Raw genomic sequence first — 20,154 nt, forward strand, 5'->3', positions numbered from 1 at the left:
ACCTCACTAAAACCAGGAAAGACTATGACAAAATCTTTGCCAATTTTCTGCACATTGCACTCGCATTTGCCCACGACAAACTGTTGTAAGCAACACTTCACTGCTGCGACTTTTCTTTACTTCTGTGTTTTGCATTGTCTCCGGGCCCGGATACATAGTTAATGCAAATTGAATACTACAGGAACAGTGAATCATTCAACAAGTACGATGCTTACGCTTGTGCCGGACTGCAACGTGGAAACGACGACGAAAAGTTTAACACAGTTTTATCCTGTGTTCGTGTGTGTTTGTGTTTCGTTGTGGTTTAGTGATTTCTTTATGTTTTATTTATTTTTTTTTTTTTACACCGTCTGGTTCCTCCGTCATCGGCGTACATTCAAGGATGCGTTACGCACCGCGCTGCCACGGAGATTGTTTGGTTTTGAAGAAAAGAGGATTTTTTACTTTCTTTTTCTTACGTCGGCGAGGATTGTGTTTTCCTTCTCGTTTTCCGCCGGACAGTTTTCGGAAAGTTCGGGAGTCTACTCATTCCTTTGACATGTGTGGATACTTTTAAATTTTTGTGACTTTTTTCATTACTTATTTTAATGGCCGCTCCGAAGCATTTTGAACAACAAATCATGGGACGTGTGAAGGGTGTTCCTTCCCTGTGACTGAGAGGACTAACTCAGGCAGTTTTGATTTTTTATTCTTTTTTTCAATTTTATTCTTTCCTTTACTGAATTTAGGTGGACAGCGCCTCATGCGCTGTTATTATTTCATTTTTTATTTTAAGGCGTGTAGGCGCAAAGCTACTGCTTGCTGTCATTATAGGCCTGCACTTTAACTTCAAGAGGTTTTAGTTTTCCTTCGATGCTTCGTTCGCAGTGAACAGCCACAAGAAACTTTCCCCAAAGCAATCCAGTATCTCCGATTTCATCCCTTCATCTTGAATACCAACGTCTTCCAAGGAACCATACCGAGAAGTTTACGGTTTTCAACTGAATGGACAGTGCACCAATTCGTCTTTTCTGTTTGCAAGCAGCACCGTTTTCTTTTATAGCTGAAGAAGCTCGCCAAAAAAAAAAAAAAAAAAAAAAAAAGTTGCCACTTTTTACGTCTCATTTTTGTGCCGTTGCGGTGTGTTCTCGTGGGGTAGGACGCAGCTCTTGTGACGCGCGTGTTGTGTAGGTAGCGTGGCCGAGCGGTCTAAGGCGCTGGTTTCAGGCACCATTCTCTTCGGAGGCGTGGGTTCCAATCCCACTCCTGCCAAACGTGTAATGTTTCCTGTGTCGAAGGCAGGTGCACTCATTGCCCGCAAAGGAAACAGCACAACAAGGCGTGAGCGTCTGCTTGGTGAATTGCCGTAGAACAGTGCGTGGTGCAACGACAGGATTTGTAGGCACCTTTTGCTCTCATCATTGCTGGCGTCCGTCTCCCCGAAATGCGTCCGGGGCACGCCGTTCTATAACGCGAGAGAGCGGATTTTTTACAGTTGTCGTCAGTTAACCGTGGGTGGCTGCTGCGTTCGCTGGAAAGAGCACTGCCGTCGTTATCCGGTGTGGTCTAGTGGCTAGGATACCTGGCTCTCACCCAGGAGGCCCGGGTTCGATTCCCGGTACCGGAATCGCGCGTTTTTGTTGCTCCTCTTATGCGACTTGTCTCGACTTTGCTCGACTGACGCGTGCAGAAAGCTACGTTAAGTATGATTCACGGCAACACCTGACGGCGAGAGAGATGAAGCGTCTATCCACTTGTTATCCAGCCACATACCTGTAGTCAAGAGGCTTGGGGGACTGCAAGACATTGCCACGGAGGTGAATGCAGCTAACCACTGTAGTTAGTGTCCTGACAGCGCAGGCACGTTCATTTGCTCGTATACATGTGATGGAGACCGTGTCTCACACTGCTGTGGCGTACACCTTGGCCTAGGCTCTGCTGTGTATCGCCACTTGCATTACAGGCAGCTGCTTTCGCGGGCGCGTCCGTGGCCGTGATCGTCTAGTGGTTAGGACATTGCGTTGTGGCCGCAATAACCCAGGTTCGAATCCTGGTCACGGCAATTTTGAAAGTTTTGCCTTGCTGCCGTTGCAATGACGAGTACTCGAAATGACAGTACTCTCTTGATTTTTTCACTCGTGTTCCGCAGGCCGCAGTTTGCCCTACCACTTCATCCCCAACACGTAATGTCGCCTCCTAGAGCGCAGACGTCCGCTGCTCTCTGTAGTCGAAAAGGGCAGTTGTTTGAAGTGCGATGGATGAGCAGCCAGTCCCAGCAGAACCGGAAGCTGTGGCGTGCACTGTTTGTACAAATGCTAGGAACACTGGCGCACCAAGCAGCGCATGTAGCGTGGCCGAGCGCTTTAAGGTGCTGGTTTAAGGCACCAGACTCTCTGTAGGCGCGGTTTCGAATCCCGTAGCTGCCGGGGGCTTTGCTGTGATCGCGTTAAGCTGCCGCTTTTTCTTCAAGTGTAACCTCCTTGAGCTCACATATGTTTGATACATGGAGCATTCTAGCTCCGCCTGACAGTTACAGCTACGATACTTTAGTGGTTACGGAAAGCCCAGGTTCGAAACCTGGTCACGGCACGAAAACGTCTCTTGACGCTGTCTCCTTAACTGCGACAGCTACAGACAAGTGGCGTCGCTACCATACGGCGGGCACGGCTTTTTCTTGCTGTGGATGGCCTAAAGAGACGCTTCCAGTGGGAGAGCAGTGGAAATACATGGCACGGCGATTGCCAAGATACTTCCATTTCGAAGTGATCTTTGTAGTACAAACGAAACGTTTTGCGGCTGCTGCTCCAACGGTAACGTGGCCGAGCGGTCTAAGTCGCTGGTTTTAGGCACCAGTCTCTTCGGAGGCGTGGGTTCGAATCCCACCGTTGCCACTTTTTACGTCTCATTTTTGTGCCGTTGCGGTGTGTTCTCGTGGGGTAGGACGCAGCTCTTGTGACGCGCGTGTTGTGTAGGTAGCGTGGCCGAGCGGTCTAAGGCGCTGGTTTCAGGCACCATTCTCTTCGGAGGCGTGGGTTCCAATCCCACTCCTGCCAAACGTGTAATGTTTCCTGTGTCGAAGGCAGGTGCACTCATTGCCCGCAAAGGAAACAGCACAACAAGGCGTGAGCGTCTGCTTGGTGAATTGCCGTAGAACAGTGCGTGGTGCAACGACAGGATTTGTAGGCACCTTTTGCTCTCATCATTGCTGGCGTCCGTCTCCCCGAAATGCGTCCGGGGCACGCCGTTCTATAACGCGAGAGAGCGGATTTTTTACAGTTGTCGTCAGTTAACCGTGGGTGGCTGCTGCGTTCGCTGGAAAGAGCACTGCCGTCGTTATCCGGTGTGGTCTAGTGGCTAGGATACCTGGCTCTCACCGAGGAGGCCCGGGTTCGATTACCGGAATCGCGCGTTTTTGTTGCTCCTCTTATGCGACTTGTCTCGACTTTGCTCGACTGACGCTACGCTGACGCGTGCAGAAAGCTACGTTGAGTATGATTCACGGCAACACCTGACGGCGAGAGAGATGAAGCGTCTATCCACTTGTTATCCAGCCACATACCTGTAGTCAAGAGGCTTGGGGGACTGCAAGACATTGCCACGGAGGTGAATGCAGCTAACCACTGTAGTTAGTGTCCTGACAGCGCAGGCACGTTCATTTGCTCGTATACATGTGATGGAGACCGTGTCTCACACTGCTGTGGCGTACACCTTGGCCTAGGCTCTGCTGTGTATCGCCACTTGCATTACAGGCAGCTGCTTTCGCGGGCGCGTCCGTGGCCGTGATCGTCTAGTGGTTAGGACATTGCGTTGTGGCCGCAATAACCCAGGTTCGAATCCTGGTCACGGCAATTTTGAAAGTTTTGCCTTGCTGCCGTTGCAATGACGAGTACTCGAAATGACAGTACTCTCTTGATTTTTTCACTCGTGTTCCGCAGGCCGCAGTTTGCCCTACCACTTCATCCCCAACACGTAATGTCGCCTCCTAGAGCGCAGACGTCCGCTGCTCTCTGTAGTCGAAAAGGGCAGTTGTTTGAAGTGCGATGGATGAGCAGCCAGTCCCAGCAGAACCGGAAGCTGTGGCGTGCACTGTTTGTACAAATGCTAGGAACACTGGCGCACCAAGCAGCGCATGTAGCGTGGCCGAGCGCTTTAGTTCCGCTTGAGACGCGACAGCGATCGCACGTGCTGTGTATTCGATCCGCCGTTTCCCTCGGGTTGTGACTATTTACTTTCTGTGTGTGACGTTTCTTTGTCTTCTTTTCTTCGTTGTTTCGTCGCCTTAGTGTTTGTGTTGTGTCTTGTGTTGTATAGCGGCTTTTGCCGCATTAATTAAGTGTTATGGCTTCCCGGTTGTTTCCGCGGAAGTGTACTCTCAGTTTTCAGTTTAACAAGGCCACCAGGAATGTTCAACCAACTTCGTTGGAAATTCACGAATGGATTGTGGATACGATTGGCATTACATCGGACCAGGTACATACGGCGTATTTTGACACAGAACTTTACTGTTTTTTTGTGAAATTGTTGAACCCGGTTTTGCTAGATAAGATTTTACTTAAACATGGTGAGCAAGTGTCGTTCCGTCATAGAGATGGTTCTGTTAGCAGTGTTACTGTTTCAAATGCTGAAATTACGTATACCACAGTTCGGGTTTATAATTTACCCCCTGAAGTTGAAAACAGTTACCTTAAGGAAGCTTTGCTTGGTTATGGTACCGTTCGGTCAATTCGAAATGAACGTTGGTCTGCACAACATAAGCTGCAATGTTATAATGGTGTCAGATCGGTTGAAATGCATATTAAGTCGAATATACCGTCCCATCTGGTTGTATGTGGTTATCGTGTTCATCTTACTTATGAGGGGCAAGTTGGTACGTGTTTTCTATGTAATGAAAATGGTCATGTTCGTGCTAATTGCCCTAAGCGGGTGTTTGTGCTTAAAAATGGGCTAGCACAACGCCGCAAATTAACGGTTGCCGATCTTGTGCCAGCAGCTTCCTCCACTGTCTCCTGTCAGCCTCCTGCAGTAGATCCTTCACAACGGGTGACACCTTCCTCTGATGCAGGTTTTCCCCCGTTACCCACTCGCCCAGATGTATCGGCTGCTTCTACACCGATCCCGCCTGTTTCCAATAACAAACGCCGTCGTGCTAGTGATACCGGTAGCACTGATGACGAAGCTGCTGTTTCGCAGCCGGTTTGCGGATCTGACGAGAGACTTCCGGAATCTCCCATGCTTGTTTTGGATTCTGTTCCCACTGTGTCTCCTGCTTTGCCTGATGACGTCACACTTGCTGCCACGCCGTCGGCGCAAGAGCCCCAACATTCGGTCGAGGTGGTGTTGACATCCCCCCCGACACAGGCATCACAACATGTTGACGACACTTCGGTGCAGACAGCTGTTTGTCGGAAAATCGCTTCTAGAACTGCGCGCTCCGCTTCAGCGGATTCCAACCCTATCTCTCCACCTCCTACACTTCCAATACCTACACCTTCTGATGCCGGTGCCGATGTTCCTGATGCAGTTTTCCCCTTGCTTGCTCCTTCTTCTGATTCCTCTCGCCCTGCTAATCCTTCGGATGCCTTGGTTGACGTGCCTGATCTCGAACCCCCCACTCCTCCTGCTCTTGAATCTGGTGTGCATCAGATACGCCGTCGGGTGAAAGTGCCCCCCAATCTTCACGCGGTGCGAAAAAAACACAAGCATGCAAAGGATGACTCTGATTCCGTTGATTCCGGGCAATCACCCTCTGCCATGTCTGATGTTGATGATCTGGATGTAGTTGCTTCTGATGTGGTGTAATTAGGGTTCATTTTCCCTTTTTTTTTGTTGATGTTGCAGGCGTACACGTTTATTACCTTAAATATAAATAGCATTCAATCTGCTCTGAAGTTAGCGTCTCTGCAGCAGTTCATTTATGACTCTGCAGCTGATGTTGTTTTCCTGCAGGAAGTCTCCGTTGCACACCTGTTTGTTCCTGGCTTTCGCACTATTATAAATTTTGCGCCTGAGTTTTCCACAGGTACTGCCTTACTAATTCGTGACGGTATCCCCGTTACCGAAATTGAGCTCTTAGACTCGGGAAGGGGTATTGGTTGTCGGTTATTTGACACAACCTTGGTTAATATTTACGCCCCCTCTGGTTCCAGCAAACGGCAGGAAAGGTCTCGTTTTTATAAAGAGGATCTGATTTATCTTTTACGCAAAAATCCTGCGACTTTGATATTAGGGGGTGATTTTAATTGTGTATTACAAGCTAAGGACCAATCCCCTCATTTTAATTATTGTTTCGAGCTACATTCTCTTGTACGTCAACTACGACTACGCGATGCGTGGGAGGTTAAACACCCCACTTTAGTTAAATTTACATTGTTTACTGCCACGTCAAGTAGTCGACTGGACCGATTGTATATTTCTGATCCCCTTAGTGTTTCTGTTTTAAATGTAGATGTTATTCCAGCCAGTTTTACGGATCATTGTGCCCTTGCGGTTATAATTAATTTGGAGCGTCAGCCTCTTAAACTTTATCGGCCACTGTGGAAATTAAATGTCTCCTTGCTCGATGACCCTGACATCGAACCTCTAATACAGACGGCGTGGGACATGTGTTTACGTTCTCTGCGATACTATCCGTCTAAGCTTCACTGGTGGATCCACTGTGCGAAGCCAAAACTCCGTCGCACTTTAATGTCCTACAGTTATAATAGAGCGCGAGATCTGAAACTGACTTTTGAGTATTATTATTCGGTGCTTCGCGAACTTTATGATACTTCTCGAATGACAGGTGCCCACCTTTCTGAGATTCGGAAAATTAAAGCCAAGCTCCTTAGTATTAAACGGCTTCAGATGGAAGGATTGAAGATTAAATCTAAACCGCCGTCCACCTTAGCACATGAAATGACTTCCATGTACCACCTGTTTCGTCACCACAAGAACCGTCGACGTGTATTGATTGACGGCCTTATGGCAGCTGATGGTTGCCGGCTTACCTTACAGAATCAAATAACCCATGAACTTACCTGCTACTATGAGACCTTATATGCTGTGGCTGATTCTGATCCGCTTGATGTTGACGAGATTTTAACTGCTATCCCATCAGTTTTAACAGAGGACCATAATGTGGAATTTTTAGCTCCTTTTACTGCAGACGAAATTTCAGCTTTCATTGCTTGTTCACCATCTCACAAATCTCCTGGTCCGGATGGCCTTCCTAAGGAATTTTTTGTTCGCTTTTGGACTATTATAGGGCCTGTTTTTACGGATATTGTAAATGAAATCTTGAATGGTGGCACAATTCCAGCCGATTTCAAGAGAGGTACGGTTGTCCTGATACCAAAATCTGCTGGTTTGAAGACAGCTAGTGACTTTCGTCCTTTAACCCTTTTAAATTTTGATTATAAGACGGCTGCTAGGGCTGTTAATGCACGTCTATCCCTCTTGCTTACACCTGTGATAACTCCTTGTCAAAGCTGCTTTCCAGGGCGCTCCATATTGACTCCTCTGGCGGGGTATCGTGATGTCGTGTCGATTGTCGCTGTCACCAATATTTCCTGTGCGCTTTTATTTGTTGATTTTAGTAAGGCTTTTGATCGTGTGTCCCATTCGTTTTTAGAGCTTCTGCTGCGCCGACTCGGTTTTAATGAAAAGGCGCTGCTGGTACTTAAGAATATGACGACTGGTATTTCTGCTAAGATTGACATTAATGGCCAGCTCACGAAGGTCATTGATATTAAACGTGGCGTCCCGCAAGGTAGCCCTTTATCCATGACCCTTTATGCTCTCTCCCTTCAACCACTCCTCTCTCGTCTCAACTCGACACTTCGTGGTCTTACGATTTCTGGGGTTACCCTGACAGCAACAGCTTATGCTGATGATTTGGTTGTTTTGCTTCGTTCCGCCGCAGAAGTGCCGCAGTTGAAAATGGAACTAGATAAATTTTCTGCGGCCTCCGGTTCTCGTCTCAACCCCCGTAAAAGCAAACTTCTGAATTTGCGGGGCTTTGAAAATGTGGTTGTTCCGTGGGTTATGGCTGTTGAACACCATACACATTTAGGCATCTATCTTGAACGGTGTCCTCTTCGTATGGCTGCAAAAAATTGGCAAGTGGCCATTTCCAAGCTTCAAGGTGTTTTATTCGAACACTCATGGCGTTCGATACCGCTACTGCAAAAAAAGTGTGTATTAGACACTTATGTTTTATGTAAAGTATATTACGTTGCTCAGTTGTTTCCGCTTCCCCGAATGCAGGGTGCAAAAATGGTCCAGCTTATCAACAGATATATTTGGCGGGGGCACATTTTTAAATTACGTTGTGATGTTCTTACGAAGCTGCGTCTTGCGGGCGGCTTGTCGTTCACCGATGTCCGTGTCAAGGCTGCGGCCCTTTATGTTAAGCGCACCCTCCATCTTTTATTTTCTGAGTCCCCGACTGTTACTTCGCGATTATTCCATGTCGTTCGTCCTGCGAGCTTGTCACCGCCTATTAACGTAGGGCCTCTAAATGCGAAGCTACGGCATGTTCGGGACTTCTACATTGAGATTAGTTATCTGGATCTCCACTTCCAACGTGGTCCTGTTTTTACTATGCGAACACTGCTTGACAAATGGCACAGGTCTTCTTCTTCCATCCCGATTGTTTTGCAATATCCCCGTTTTAATTGGCGTCACATATGGACGAATATTAGCTTACCCGTTCATTCAGCACCTGTTGCCTCCCTATGGTATAAGGTAGTTCACCAGCTGATTCCTACGAACGAACGACTTCATCGCATAGGTTTAAGTGTCTCTCCGCTTTGTCAAACGTGTGGTTGTGTTGATACACTCCAACACCGATTTACCTGCGCTGACCGTCTTCGCATGTGGTACTGGCTGCGCCGACAATTGGCGTTACTCACCAGGAGCTCGGAATCGGCATTTACAACTGATATTCTCTGCTGGCCGGACACGGTTTTTTATCCCGGGACAAAGAACAATACCATTATGTGGCTTCTTGGCCGTTACATTTTTGCAGTGGTTGATGGTGATGGTATTTCCGATTTTCTTTCGTTTATTGGTTACATGCTTCATGAGTACTGGACGCAACAATCTTTCCCACATCTTAAGAGGGACTTTGCGAATATGCTTAGTATTGTCTTCGAAAAGCAGGGGATTGGTTAAGTTTCCACTTCTATTGATCGCTCCTGCGCCAGTTACATTAATGGCACCGGTATAGGGGCATACTGATCTCACTTCATGATAGGGAAGACATTCTCGCTAGCTCTTACTTATTTTGCTTTCCTGCCAAGCTTTTACCTGTTTGGATAGACACTGCATCACAAGCCCCGTGTCCACATATAAGTATCATAAGACTCTGAACCAAGGAAAATTACTACGTATTGGTGCCACTGTGCTTCAGTGCAGGGAGGAGGAGACGTCATGGCCAGGCCTCGGGTTTCGACCCCTGCCCAACGCGCCTCCCCCGAGCTGCACTGGGTCATTACAGTGAAAGAAATACAAAAAGAAAAAAAAATGGATAAAGCATAAAAAAAAGACACTAAAAAAAAAGGATAGCTCAGTCTAAAAGAAGAAAAAAAAAATGGATAAGGCATCGGTCTCCTAAACCGGGGATTGTGGGTTCGAGTAAAAAAAAAAAAAAAAAAAAAAAGTCGGTAGAGCATTAGGCTTTTAACCTAAGGGTCAAAAAAAAAAAAAAAAAAAAAAAAATGGATAAGGCGTCGGACTTCGGATCCGAAGATTGCAGGTTCGAATCCTAAAAAAAGAAAAAAAAAAAAGCGCTTTAAGGCGCTGGTTTAAGGCACCAGACTCTCTGTAGGCGCGGTTTCGAATCCCGTAGCTGCCGGGGGCTTTGCTGTGATCGCGTTAAGCTGCCGCTTTTTCTTCAAGTGTAACCTCCTTGAGCTCACATATGTTTGATACATGGAGCATTCTAGCTCCGCCTGACAGTTACAGCTACGATACTTTAGTGGTTACGGAAAGCCCAGGTTCGAAACCTGGTCACGGCACGAAAACGTCTCTTGACGCTGTCTCCTTAACTGCGACAGCTACAGACAAGTGGCGTCGCTACCATACGGCGGGCACGGCTTTTTCTTGCTGTGGATGGCCTAAAGAGACGCTTCCAGTGGGAGAGCAGTGGAAATACATGGCACGGCGATTGCCAAGATACTTCCATTTCGAAGTGATCTTTGTAGTACAAACGAAACGTTTTGCGGCTGCTGCTCCAACGGTAACGTGGCCGAGCGGTCTAAGGCGCTGGTTTTAGGCACCAGTCTCTTCGGAGGCGTGGGTTCGAATCCCACCGTTGCCACTTTTTACGTCTCATTTTTGTGCCGTTGCGGTGTGTTCTCGTGGGGTAGGACGCAGCTCTTGTGACGCGCGTGTTGTGTAGGTAGCGTGGCCGAGCGGTCTAAGGCGCTGGTTTCAGGCACCATTCTCTTCGGAGGCGTGGGTTCCAATCCCACTCCTGCCAAACGTGTAATGTTTCCTGTGTCGAAGGCAGGTGCACTCATTGCCCGCAAAGGAAACAGCACAACAAGGCGTGAGCGTCTGCTTGGTGAATTGCCGTAGAACAGTGCGTGGTGCAACGACAGGATTTGTAGGCACCTTTTGCTCTCATCATTGCTGGCGTCCGTCTCCCCGAAATGCGTCCGGGGCACGCCGTTCTATAACGCGAGAGAGCGGATTTTTTACAGTTGTCGTCAGTTAACCGTGGGTGGCTGCTGCGTTCGCTAGAAAGAGCACTGTCGTCGTTATCCGGTGTGGTCTAGTGGCTAGGATACCTGGCTCTCACCCAGGAGGCCCGGGTTCGATTACCGGAATCGCGCGTTTTTGTTGCTCCTCTTATGCGACTTGTCTCGACTTTGCTCGACTGACGCTACGCTGACCCGTGCAGAAAGCTACGTTAAGTATGATTCACGGCAACACCTGACGGCGAGAGAGATGAAGCGTCTATCCACTTGTTATCCAGCCACATACCTGTAGTCAAGAGGCTTGGGGGACTGCAAGACATTGCCACGGAGGTGAATGCAGCTAACCACTGTAGTTAGTGTCCTGACAGCGCAGGCACGTTCATTTGCTCGTACACATGTGATGGAGACCGTGTCTCACACTGCTGTGGCGTACACCTTGGCCTAGGCTCTGCTGTGTATCGCCACTTGCATTACAGGCAGCTGCTTTCGCGGGCGCGTCCGTGGCCGTGATCGTCTAGTGGTTAGGACATTGCGTTGTGGCCGCAATAACCCAGGTTCGAATCCTGGTCACGGCAATTTTGAAAGTTTTGCCTTGCTGCCGTTGCAATGACGAGTACTCGAAATGACAGTACTCTCTTGATTTTTTCACTCGTGTTCCGCAGGCCGCAGTTTGCCCTACCACTTCATCCCCAACACGTAATGTCGCCTCCTAGAGCGCAGACGTCCGCTGCTCTCTGTAGTCGAAAAGGGCAGTTGTTTGAAGTGCGATGGATGAGCAGCCAGTCCCAGCAGAACCGGAAGCTGTGGCGTGCACTGTTTGTACAAATGCTAGGAACACTGGCGCACCAAGCAGCGCATGTAGCGTGGCCGAGCGCTTTAAGGCGCTGGTTTAAGGCACCAGACTCTCTGTAGGCGCGGTTTCGAATCCCGTAGCTGCCGGGGGCTTTGCTGTGATCGCGTTAAGCTGCCGCTTTTTCTTCAAGTGTAACCTCCTTGAGCTCACATATGTTTGATACATGGAGCATTCTAGCTCCGCCTGACAGTTACAGCTACGATACTTTAGTGGTTACGGAAAGCCCAGGTTCGAAACCTGGTCACGGCACGAAAACGTCTCTTGACGCTGTCTCCTTAACTGCGACAGCTACAGACAAGTGGCGTCGCTACCATACGGCGGGCACGGCTTTTTCTTGCTGTGGATGGCCTAAAGAGACGCTTCCAGTGGGAGAGCAGTGGAAATACATGGCACGGCGATTGCCAAGATACTTCCATTTCGAAGTGATCTTTGTAGTACAAACGAAACGTTTTGCGGCTGCTGCTCCAACGGTAACGTGGCCGAGCGGTCTAAGGCGCTGGTTTTAGGCACCAGTCTCTTCGGAGTCGTGGGCCCGAACACATCGCGCGCTCGCTCCGGCGTGTCGGGCGGTGTTTACGGGTGCTTCGTGGCGGCGGCGGCGGTTGCTTCGCGGCGCCGTTTTTCATCTGTGCTGTACTTTTTGGTGAAGTGAGTACTATGGATCACGGTGATTCCGAGGATCGTCAGAATAACATTCAGTGCGCCTTTGATCGATCGGTAATTCGGCCGTCCGCTTTCGAAATTCATAAATGGCTTCGCGAGGATTTGAACTTAACGGACAGTGACGTTCTTGGTTTACAATTGGATTCCTTTTTGAACTCTTTGTTTTTGAAGTTGCCAACTCCCGAAATGTGTGACACTCTTGTATCGGCCAATGACGGTGTGCGACAATTTAAGCACTTTGATGGCAGAATTAGTAATGTTGTGTTGTCTAATGCTGGTTTTGGTATCCGGACAGTGCGTGTTTTCAATCTACCGTTTGAAATGAGGAACGAAACGATTTCGAGTGCTTTGACGCCTTATGGCACTGTTTTGTCGGTGTCAAAGGAAAAATGGTCAGCTGCTTATCTTTTTCAAGTGGAGAACGGTATCCGTAGTGTGAAAATGATAGTTAAGAAACATATTCCTTCTTTTGTTTATATTAAAGGACAACGCGCTTTCATAACGTACAGCGGTCAGCCCCAGACGTGTTCTTTTTGTAATAGTACTGGTCATTTCCGGCAGGACTGTCCTGCGCGTAGGCGGCCGGTACAGCTGCCACGTGGCAGTAGTCAGGACGAGATGACGTGGGCAGCAGTCGCCATTGGTCCCACCCCCCGCGACGCGCGACGCGCTGAGGCAACCGCCGTACCGGCGGACGCTACTGACATGGACACCTCACCCTCTTTGCCAATACATAGCGTTGTGTCGGAAGTGACTGTTAGTTCTCTTTCGGAAAATGTGACTGCGTCGCAGGACGTTTCCGTTAGCGCGCAACACACAGTGTCAGCACTCGTTCCAGAACGCGTGCCATTCACAGAATCTAGCCTCGTCAATGACGCTGCGTTCCGTACGGCTTCATTGTCTGCTCTGGCTGTTGAGACGCCATCAGTATTAGAATCCGCTACCTCAGTAAACTCTGTGGCAGTCTCGGAATCGGTCGCGGAAGATGTGATGCTGTCAGGATCAGAACCCGCCCCTGTGTTCCCCACGCGTGCTGCGTCCGCGAGTGTGGCTACTTCCGACCATGTTACTGGCCACCGCCACGAGAGTTTTTCGATTCCAGAGGCCCCCAAATCGCGACGCGAGCGGAATACTGCCGGCACTAGCAACCCTCAACGTTTGCGCTGTGCCAGTACTTCTGGTCGATTGGAATCAGGTTTCTTTTCCGGACGGGTTCGCAGCCCGTCGCCGGTCCGTCGGGCCGTCGTGCCGTCCCAGTCCCAACCGACACAGCAAGGTTCGCAGCGGACCCTGCAGAGTGTTGAAGTTGCGTCCCGGCCGGCGTTGACGTCGGGCCGTGGCCAGCAACGACACATTTCTCGCAGTCAGCCGGCAAAGAAAACCACCCCTGCCGACAGTAAGCGTGACGTGGCTGTTCGCCGGCTTAAAGATATTTTGCGCACGCAGGGTTCCGAAACGGACGTTGACTTGGCCATGGACGCTGTGCCGTCTGCTCAAATGCCTGTCAAACGCAAATCTGGCGACCCACACCCTCGGCGCACTCATACGTCTGTGCGTGACCCTGGGTCGACACCTTCCTTAGCTTCCTCCCCCACGGTGGTGTCCGGATCTACAGCAGACGCGCCTATGGAGTTTGCGAGCGTGCCCAAGCCCCCTCCTCCCCGTGACCAGCTGGATTGGTCGGCGGATGTGGAGGAAACGGATGACGGGACTTCAACCCGTGCATAACCTGTCTATTCTGCGGCACACATTTTAACTGGTGATGCAGGTTTTCCTGTTGTCTGTTCGTTTCTTTTGTGTTTTTTTATCTCCGTATGGCGTCTGATCCACGTCAGTGGAATGTTGTTACTGTCAATGTAAACAAAATGCGTAGTCAGTACAAGGTGTCCGCCCTGCACGCTTTTTTACGTGCCAATAATTGTCATATAGCATTTCTACAAGAAGTTACGCGTGACGCCTTGTCGTTTTTTGCTACTTTTACAGATTTTATTGTTATTGATAACGTCGTGTCATTGGAAGGTACAGGCACGGTGATTTTAGTCCGTTCTGGTCATGACGTGCAAGGTATTGACTGTTTGCCGGATGGCCGTGCTATTGCGTGTACTGTTCATGGTTTTGTTTTTGTTAATGTTTATGCCCCTTCTGGTAGCACGCCTGCAAGGAATCGATTTTATTCTCAGGACTTCTGTTATTTTCTTCACCGAAATCGGGACAACTTAGTTGTTGGGGGAGATTTTAATGCTGTTATAGACGACAGGGACCAGGAGCCTAGACCCAATAGGTGTCCGGGACTTTCTGCTCTAGTTGATGGCCTCCGGCTCCGAGATACGTGGCGTGTGCTCCACCCTCACACAACGGAGTTTACCTATTTTTATCCCACGGGCCATAGTCGTCTTGACAGGATTTATGTGTCGTCCCCGCTTGTGACTAATGTTTTGGAGGCAGAAGTTCATCCAGTTCTTTTTTCTGATCACTGTGGTTATGTATGTCGACTCATTTTATCTCTTCCCCGTATTCCTCGTCGGAAGCCGTTGTGGAAGTTTAACTGCAGCCTTTTAAGTGATGTACATTTTAATCGAAAGTTTACCGTCATGTGGCAAAGCGTCTTGCAGACCAAGCCTGCAGCACGCAGCACTCTTGAGTGGTGGGTGAAGGTTGCTAAGCCGGCTATAAGGGCATTTTTAATTAATTTTAGCCGCGAAGCTGCACATTGGCGTCGTGAGACAGCGCGTTTTTATCAGAGTTGTCTGCGTGATCTCGCCCAGCGAGTTACAGCCCAGCCTGAACTTCTTCCTACTCTCAAGCAGTTTAAGGCCAAACTGTTCCACGAACTGAGGCAGAAATGTGACGGCCCGGTTATTCGAAGTCAGCCGGTAGGTGTCGTGGATGGGGAGGCCTTATCTGTGTACCATCTAAATAGAGAGAGAAGGAGGCGCGCGAAGTTACGCATTGATACTTGGATCACACGTGACGGTACGAAAACCTCTGACGTGGGCCGGATTGAACGGGAAATTACTGAGCACTTTGCGTCTCTTTTCAACGATGTCGCTGTGATTCCTGGCGCGATGCGGTGGCTATTGCAACAGACGCCAAATGTTTTGAGCCGCACCGATAGGGCTCATCTTAACGCACCCTTTACTCTTGAGGAACTAAGGGAGGCTGTTCACGGCAGTTCGCGGGGGAAATCTCTCGGTGTAGATGGGATACCGGTAGAATTTTATCTCAAGTTTTTTAATGTTCTGAGCGATACTCTACTTGCAGTTGCCAATGACATTCAAAACGGCATTGCTATACCGGCAGAATTTGAAGAGGGCTGTATTGCCCTCGTTCCGAAAACCACAGCTGTGCCGAGCATTGACAATGTCCGACCTATAACTTTGTTAAACTCGGATTACAAAATTGTGGCACGGTGTGTCGCAATTAGGATGAAGCAAGTTCTGCCGAAAGTCCTCAGTGAAAATCAGACGTGCGCGGTAAGAGATCGAAATATCTTCGATGCTATTTTGGCATATAGAGACTGTATAGGATATGTCAAAAGCGCCAGGGTGCGGACTGCTGGGATTTTATTGGTAGATTTTAAAAATGCATTTGATCGAATAAGTCATTTTTATTTACAGAAAGTCATGACCAGAATGGGTTTCGGGCTGAAGTTTACACGGCTGATTCAAAATTTATTGCGCAATGCCACGTCACGCGTTAGCATTAATGGCCATCTCAGTGATACAATACAAATAAGGCGTTCTGTGCGTCAAGGCTGCCCTCTATCGATGGGTCTGTATGCCTTAGCTTTAGACCCTCTCCTTCGTTCCATTTGCCATGAATGTCGGGGCATCAGAGTGGGTGACGAGCACCTAATCTGCAAAGCCTATGCTGATGATTTGGGGGTGTTTATTGAACAGCCGGGTGACATCGATAGGCTGTACAGTGCTCTGAAACAGTTTGAGGCAGCGACTGGGGCGGTCGTAAGTACTAATAAGACGGCTCTACTCCCCCTCACACCGCGCATGCGTGCTGTCCACCGTCACTGGTACTGTATTAAACAGCAGTACAAAGTTCTGGGCATTGTCCTGACGGACGACACCCAACGGATGGCGGCGCTAAACTGGCGCACGACGCTTCATCAGATTCGTGCACTGGCGAAAATCCACGCTGTCAGGAATCTGGCGCTTGGCGAAAAAGTATTCCTCATAAATACCTGTGTACTTGCCAAAGCGTGGTACTTGGCCCAGATTCTGCCACTGCCGAAAAAACTTGAACGTGCCATCAAACACGCAGTCTACTGGCTGTTGTGGAAAGGCAATATTTTTAAGGTGTCCATGGACACGTGCACTTTGAGCGTGACGGAGGGGGGGCTGGGTCTGGTTGATCTCCACGCCAAATGTGCGGCGTTGTTCTTTCGAAGGACTACTGCGGTGGTTGAAAAAGGGCCTCGTAGTGTGACGGCGGTTCTGTTTGCCAAATATCGACCACATTCGGTGGCTGCTCCAGTTTTTGTTTCTGATGTTCCTTATACGGTAAATTATGTGCGCCACTTCTACCTTTATGGTAGTTACGTTGTTAGCAGCGATGTCCGTGGACGCACGGTCAGTGATATCATACGAGCACTTCGCGGGAATCCATCGAAGAATAAATGGGAACGACGGCTGCCGCAGTACGACTGGAATACCGTGTGGAAAAACATTGCATCTAAGGTCGTCCCGGCGGAAGTACGTGCGACGTGGTACAAATTAGTGAACCGTACAATTTCGACGAACTCAAAATTACAGTCCATCCATCTTATCCAGTCTAGTGCTTGTGAAATGTGCGCTGAAGAGGACACTCTTGAACATCGCTTTGTGTGTCGCAAATTCAGAGTTGTTTGGGACACTGCACGTGATATGATACGCTTGATTAACAGAGTGGCTACGCATCATGTGACCGCGATAGACGCCATAGTGCCGCAGTGTAAGGCTTACCCTGTAGCCAAACGTAATGCCACGATTTGGATTATTGGACACACCATTCATTCTATGTTTTCTCTCGGATTGACTGATAAACTGGACTTCCTTACTTATCTTTGGACTGAACATAATACCGAACGCGTCCGTGCAACTTATCACGAGACTTTTTCCAATTTTTTGAATGCTGCTCTGTCTCATGTATTCAACACGAGTTTGAATTATTCTTGATTCTGATTGATTCCTTATATATAGTTTCCCTGTCCCGTCCATGACGTGAACAGATCTAGACAGGAACGTAACGTAACGAAAATATTAAATTGTATGTCTCCGTCATGTTGTGTATATGTTGCTCGACGAAATTTACTGTCGTGCGCACCTTGATGCTTTCGTCGTTCTCCGTCTTCCTTTCTTTTTTGTTTACTCATCGAGTGGCCGATGTTCTATTGCTTATTTATTTTTTTTCTTACAGCGGTGAACGCTTTTTGCTTTCCATTATTGTCTTTAGTGGCACGGACCTCTCTTGCAGCATTGTACTTTGTGTACTCTTCTGCAGTTTCCTGTCGGTCTGTGCCTTGCCTAACCAATTGTTCCTTTTTTTTGTGCTCTCGTTGTGTCTTTACATCCGCTTTTATTTTTACTGCTGTGTGGAAATGACCGAGGTGGTCAATCGGCGTTTTCAGTTTCAAGTTGGTTGATGTGGTGCTTTCCAGGTACGGCTTTCAATGACGCACGGGTCGAATTCCTTTAAATTTGAGGTTAAGGTTCTTGTTTTTACTAGTTTTTCTAGGGAAGTTTCTTCTTTTTTCTCTTTTCCCTTTTTTTTTACCCCCGTATGTGTGCTGTTCGCTGCATACCAATACATTCCATTACATTATCTTGGAGGGATTTATTCATTTTTCATTTCGCATGTATGTTTCCACGTATTGGACCATCCGGAGGAACTCCTTGCTCTTACGCAGGAATATCTGGATCAACGGGGGAACACTCACGTTCATTGTCATCGGGGGAGCTACATCAACTAATTGTACAGCCACAGAAGCTCGCCAACGACGGCAATTATGGAGAGCGCAAGGCCGGGCTATAAGGGGAGTTGGGAGGCCCGCATATAAAAAAAAAAAAAAAAAAAAAAAAAAAGGTGTAAGGCGCTGGTTTTAGGCACCAGTCTCTTCGGAGGCGTGGGTTCGAATCCCACCGTTGCCACTTTTTACATCTCATTTTTGTGCCGTTGCGGTGTGTTCTCGTGGGGTAGGACGCAGCTCTTGGGACGCGCGTGTTGTGTAGGTAGCGTGGCCGAGCGGTCTAAGGCGCTGGTTTCAGGCACCATTCTCTTCGGAGGCGTGGGTTCGAATCCCACAGCTGCCAAACGTGTAATGTTTCCTGTGTCGAAGGCAGATGCACTCATTGCCCGCAAAGGAAACAGCACAACAGGGCGTGAGCGTCTGCTTGGTGAATTGTCGTAGAACAGTGCGTGGTGCAACGACAGGATTTGCAGGCACCTTTTGCTCTCATCATTGCTGGCGTTCGTCTCCACGAAATGCGTCCGGAGCGCGCCGTTCTATATAACGCGAGAGAGTGGATTGTTTGCAGTTGTCGTCAGTTAACCGTGGGTGGCTGCTGCGTTCGCTGAAAAGAGCACTGCCGTCGTTATCCGGTGTGGTCTAGTGGCTAGGATACCTGGCTTTCACCCAGGAGGCCCGGGTTCGATTCCCGGTACCGGAATTGCGCGTTTTTGTTGCTCCTCTTATGCGATTTGTCTCGACTTTGCTCGACTGACGCTACGCTGACGCGTGCACAAAGCTACGTTAAGTATGACTCGCGGCAACACCTGACGGCGAGAGAGATGCGGCGTCTATCCACTTGTTATCGAGCCACATACCGGTACCTGTAGTCAACAGGCTTGGAGGTCACGGAGGTGAATGCAGCTAACCACTGTAGTTAGTGTCCTGACAGCGCAGGCACGTTCATTTGCTCGTATACATGTGATGGAGACCGTGTCTGACACTGCTGTGCCGTACACCTTGGCCTAGGCTTTGCTGGGTATCGCCACTTGCATTCGAGCCAGCTGCCTGCGCGGTCGCCTCCGTGGCCATGGCCGTGATCGTCTAGTGGTTAGGACATTGCGTTGTGGCCCCAATAACCCAGGTTCGAATCCTGGTCACGGCAATTTTGAAAGTTTTGCCTTGCTGCCGTTGCAATGACGAGTACTCGAAATGACAGTACTCTGTTGATTTTTTCACTCGTGTTCCGCAGGCCGCAGTTTGCACTACCACTTCATCCCCAACACGTAATGTCGCCTCCCAGAGCGCAGACGTCCGCTGCTCTCTGTAGTCGAAAAGGGCAGTTGTTTGAAGTGCGATGGATGAGCAGCCGGTCCCAGCAGAACAGGAAGCTGTGGCGTGCACAGTTTGTACAAATGCTAGGAACACTGGCGCACCAAGCAGCGCATGTAGCGTGGCCGAGCGCTTTAAGGCGCTGGTTTAAGGCACCAGTATCTCTGTAGGCGCGGTTTCGAATCCCGTAACTGCCGGCGGTTTTGCTGTGATCGCGTTAAGCTGCCGCTTTTTCTTCAAGTGTAACCTCCTTGAGCTCACATATGTTTGATACATGGAGCATTCTAGCTCCGCCTGACAGTTACTGCTACGATACTTTAGTGGTTACGGAAGGCCCAGGTTCGAAACCTGGTCACGGCACGAAAACGTTTCTTGACGCTGTCTCCTCAACTGCGACAGCTACAGACAAGTGGCGTCGCTACCATACGGCGGGCACGGCTTTTTCTTGCTGTGGATGGCCTAAAGAGACGCTTCCAGTGGGAGAGCAGTGGAAATACATGGCACGGCGATTGCCAAGACACTTCCATTTCGAAGTGATCTTTGTAGTACAAAGGAAACGTTTTGCCGCTGCTGCTCCAACGGTAACGTGGCCGACCGGTCTAAGGCGCTGGTTTTAGGCACCAGTCTCTTCGGAGGCGTGGGTTCGAATCCCACTGTTGCCACTTTTTACATCTCATTTTTGTGCCGTTGCGGTGTGTTCTCGTGGG

At 49.1% G+C, this 20,154-nt stretch overlaps 10 non-coding genes across 10 annotated transcripts; all 10 read left to right on the forward strand.

The window, feature by feature from the left end:
• Nucleotides 1-1,534: 1,534 nt before the first annotated feature.
• Trnae-cuc lies at nucleotides 1,535-1,606 on the forward strand. The gene has a single exon. It is a non-coding gene; the product is annotated as a tRNA-Glu (tRNA).
• A 363-nt stretch (nucleotides 1,607-1,969) lies between these two features.
• Nucleotides 1,970-2,041, forward strand: Trnah-gug. The gene has a single exon. It is a non-coding gene; the product is annotated as a tRNA-His (tRNA).
• Nucleotides 2,042-2,788: 747 nt separating this feature from the next.
• Trnal-uag lies at nucleotides 2,789-2,870 on the forward strand. The gene has a single exon. It is a non-coding gene; the product is annotated as a tRNA-Leu (tRNA).
• An 885-nt stretch (nucleotides 2,871-3,755) lies between these two features.
• On the forward strand, nucleotides 3,756-3,827 carry Trnah-gug. Its single transcript has one exon. It is a non-coding gene; the product is annotated as a tRNA-His (tRNA).
• Nucleotides 3,828-10,197: 6,370 nt separating this feature from the next.
• On the forward strand, nucleotides 10,198-10,279 carry Trnal-uag. The gene has a single exon. It is a non-coding gene; the product is annotated as a tRNA-Leu (tRNA).
• An 885-nt stretch (nucleotides 10,280-11,164) lies between these two features.
• Nucleotides 11,165-11,236, forward strand: Trnah-gug. The gene has a single exon. It is a non-coding gene; the product is annotated as a tRNA-His (tRNA).
• Nucleotides 11,237-18,397: 7,161 nt separating this feature from the next.
• Trnal-cag lies at nucleotides 18,398-18,479 on the forward strand. Its single transcript has one exon. It is a non-coding gene; the product is annotated as a tRNA-Leu (tRNA).
• A 285-nt stretch (nucleotides 18,480-18,764) lies between these two features.
• Trnae-uuc lies at nucleotides 18,765-18,836 on the forward strand. The gene has a single exon. It is a non-coding gene; the product is annotated as a tRNA-Glu (tRNA).
• A 372-nt stretch (nucleotides 18,837-19,208) lies between these two features.
• Nucleotides 19,209-19,280, forward strand: Trnah-gug. The gene has a single exon. It is a non-coding gene; the product is annotated as a tRNA-His (tRNA).
• A 747-nt stretch (nucleotides 19,281-20,027) lies between these two features.
• On the forward strand, nucleotides 20,028-20,109 carry Trnal-uag. Its single transcript has one exon. It is a non-coding gene; the product is annotated as a tRNA-Leu (tRNA).
• The last annotated feature ends 45 nt before the right edge of the window (nucleotides 20,110-20,154 follow it).

The sequence above is a fragment of the Schistocerca piceifrons genome, chromosome 1, assembly GCF_021461385.2.
Source record: "Schistocerca piceifrons isolate TAMUIC-IGC-003096 chromosome 1, iqSchPice1.1, whole genome shotgun sequence".
Classification (NCBI taxonomy): Eukaryota; Metazoa; Arthropoda; class Insecta; order Orthoptera; family Acrididae; genus Schistocerca; species Schistocerca piceifrons.